We start from the raw sequence: 3,636 nt of genomic DNA, 5'->3' as shown, positions 1-3,636 counted from the left end.
AGCTGCAGGCTCATGTTGAAGATGTTCGACAAGGGTAACCCAAGTTCAGAGGCGCAAGCCTTAAGAAGTCTTGGCCTCACCTTGTCAGGTCCAGCTGTCTTCCTTGATCGGAGTCTCCTCAGCACCCCTGTGACCTGGTCTGCAGAGAAGTGGGGGGGGGGGGGGGGGGGGGGAGGTGGGGGGATGGACTGGGTGTGCTGACAGTCTGTGGGAGGGAGATGTGTGCAGCACTGAGAAGAGGGAGTGAGGTGTCCGGAGGGGCAGAGGCTGAGGTTGCTGTGATGGCAGGGCAGACAGAAGCAGATGAGGATGAAACTGAACAATCAAACCGGTTATAGAAGAGATTGAGTTCGTTCGCTCTCTCCACACCTCCAGCTGTTACACTGTCACTCCTTAGCTTGCATCCTGTGATTGTCCTCATACTGTCCCAGACCTCCTTCATGTTGTTATCGTGTAACTTCTGCTCAACCTTCTTTCTGTAGGTCTCCTTAGCCTCCTTTAAGCAGGACTTGAGTTCCCGCTGAACATTCCTTAGCTCCTCCTGGTTCTTGTCTTTAAAGGCCCTCTTCTTTTTGTTTAAGAGGTCCTTTACATCACTTGTAATCCAGGGCTTGTTATTAGGAAAGCAGTGAACAGTTCTTACAGGAAGTGTCCATGCAAAAGTTCAGATAGTCAGTTGTGCAGTCTGTTACCCCCTCAATGTCCTTGCTGTGAGAGTCATGCAGCACACTCCAGTCTGTGGATGCAAAGCAGTCCCTCAGGGTCTCCTCTGCCTCCTTAGACCACTTCCTGAAGGAGCATGTTGTTGATGGTTGCCTCATCACAGAGGGTTTGTACCGAGGCTGCAGGAAAACCAGATTGTGGTCAGATTTTCCAAGTGGGGGCAGAGGGATGGCCGTGTATGCATCGCTGATGTTTGCATACAGGAGGTCAATTGTCCTGTTTTTCCTGGTGGGACAGTCCACATACTGGGTGAATGAGGTCAGTGTGGAGTCCAGCGTGACGTGGTTGAAGTAACCAGACAGTGCGACGAAGGCATCCGGGTGTTGTGTCTGAAGCCTAGCGATGGTCGCGTGTATGACGTCACATGCCACCTCTGCGTCCGCTTGGGGGGCAAGTACACACAAACAACAATGGCGTGTGAAAACTCCTGCGGGATGTAATATGGTCTTAAACTCACCGCAAGCAGTTCAGCTCTGCAGCCCCTGAAGCTGCGCCTCAGCTCCGTTGGAATGGGGTGCATCACGCCAGCGCGGCTCTTTGTTCTCAGCGCGAGAAGTTCTTCCCTCGAGTAAACAAAGTTTCTGCAGCCCTTATGCAGATTCTGGCGATCCATATCCATGGGATACATAAAAACACAAACTACGACGTAGTAAGAGACGAACAAGGAAAGTAAGGAATGAAAAAAGGAATGAAAAAAGTTCACTTTAGGTGAACCGCTACACGGAGCTGCTGGAAGGCTGCCGCTCGCGTCGGCGCCGGAAGTCTGTCGACAGATAGACAGATAGACAGACAGACAGACAGTTAGACAGACAGACACACAGACAGATAGACAGACAGACAGGCAGACAGACAGACAGACAGATTCAGCTTTATTGTTATTGCTCAATACAAGGCAGTCAAATGCAGTTTGCATCTACCAGAAGTGCAAATAGTAGCAATAGTGCAAAACGGACAGTGCAAATGTGCAATAACAGGCAAAAATATGACGTATCTATGAAATAACTATATGAACAATATATACACAATTATAGACACATCTACAACCCCAATTCCAATGAAGTTGGGACATTGTATAAAACATAAATAAAAAACAGAATTCAACCTTTATTCAATTGAATACACAACAAAGACAAGATATTTAATGTTCAAACAGATAAACTTTATTGTTTTTTGCAAATATTCACTCATTTTGAATTTGATGCCTGCAACACGTTCCAAAGAAGTTGGGACAGGGGCATGTTTATCACTGTGTTACATCACCTTTCCTTTTAACAACACTCAATAAGCGTTTGGGAACTGAGGACACTAATTGTTGAAGCTTTGTAGGTGGAATTCTTTCCCATTCTTGCTTGATGTACAACTTCAGTTGCTCAACAGTCCGGGGTCTCCGTTGTCGCATTTTGCGCTTCATAATGCGCCACACTAATGCAGGCCAGTCTAGTACCCACACTCTTTTACTACGAACTCACACTGTTGTAACACGTGCAGAATGTGGCTTGGCATTGTGTTGCTGAAATAAGCAGGACATCCCTGAAAAAGACGTTGCTACAGCCTACAGCCGTTTAGCTCCACCCAGCTCCACCCCTACAGCACATTAGCTCCGCCCATTCAGACTATAGCCGTTTAGCTCCACCCATTCAGTCTACAGCAGTTTAGTTCCACCCATTCAGCCTATAGCACATTAACTCCACCCATTCAGCCTATAGCACATTAGCTCCACCCATTCAGACTACAGCACATTAGCTCCACCCATTCAGTTTACAGCAGTTTAGCTCCACCCATTCAGCCTATAGCACATTAGCTCCACCCTTTCAGACTACAGCACATTAGCTCCACCCATTCAGACTACAGAAGTTTAGCTCTGCTCCAGGCATCTATCTGTACATCTATCTATCTATCATTGCTATAAGTCGACTTTAGGGAGGAGAAATGCAAGAAAATTGTATAAATGTATAATATGGGCTCTTTAATTTTACTAATGAGACACAGCTTTACATTTAGAAATGATGTTTATTCATATATAAGCTCTGTAAGCACATCTCCCTGCTATCGGATCAAAACCTCGTATCTCCAAAACACCAACTTTACAGGAGAAGGAAAAAATCTACTTTACCTTCAATGTAAATCAATGTAACCAAATTTTTTCCAAGTCATTTTGGGCCGTTTCTTTTGGTCCCTTCATCATGAAATTTACATACAATATAAAGGAACACAAATGATGTGAAAAACTGAAAAATGGAGATAAGAGGTTTTATGTATATAGCGGGTTGATTTTTATTCATGTTTTATTTGTTTTATTAAGACTCTATAAACACTTATTCCTATTATATGTTGCTTATTCTTTATTGTCAATAGCCTGTCAGCGCACAGGTGTGTGCGTAGGCCACGCCCGTCGTATCCATAAGCGCCGCCCCCTTTCTGCCTCTCCAGCTCGCGGCGATTGAGTCGTTTCCCAACGCGAGGCAGTTCGCAGCTGAAGAGCGCGTGGATATCACTTCTCCTTTTCCTCCTCTTCCTCCTCTTCTCCTCCTCCTCTCCCTTTTCCTCCTCTCTTCGATCTGAGCGCGTGAACCGGAGAGCAAACTGGAGCCATGGGTCTCAGCGCGTGAGAGAGACAGACAGAGACAGAGAGAGGGGGGGATAAAGTTCCAGCAGGAGCAGCTCGAGGTTCAGGTAAGGAGCCGCGTTTGGTTTGAAGTGGCTCCCTGTTCGAATCGTCCGTTCCACCTTAAGTGGTGCTCTATTTAATAGCGCAATATTGCACTATTTAAGGGCTAACCCAGCTTACTTACTCACGCGGTGTGTCTTTTCTGAGTGGAAGTGCGCGCGCGCGTCTCGTGCGCTAAAACGCGCAGCGATACACTTCATGGCGCGAGCTGTGCAGCTGGTCTGGGTGGGTTTCTCTTGTTTTAT

General features: G+C 46.6%; 1 protein-coding gene across 1 annotated transcript in view; it reads left to right on the top strand.

The window, feature by feature from the left end:
- Positions 1 to 3,187: 3,187 nt before the first annotated feature.
- Positions 3,188 to 3,636, top strand: part of LOC108440598 (SH3 and multiple ankyrin repeat domains protein 2-like) — a 285,653-nt gene continuing 285,204 nt past the window's right edge. Inside the window, exon 1 of the mRNA XM_037540113.1 lies at positions 3,188 to 3,396. The gene's annotated coding sequence lies outside the window, so the exon portion shown is untranslated. The remainder of the gene's footprint in view (positions 3,397 to 3,636) is intronic.

The sequence above is a fragment of the Pygocentrus nattereri genome, chromosome 7, assembly GCF_015220715.1.
Source record: "Pygocentrus nattereri isolate fPygNat1 chromosome 7, fPygNat1.pri, whole genome shotgun sequence".
NCBI classification, from domain to species: Eukaryota; Metazoa; Chordata; class Actinopteri; order Characiformes; family Serrasalmidae; genus Pygocentrus; species Pygocentrus nattereri.
This window is presented reverse-complemented; position numbering and strand designations above follow the sequence as displayed.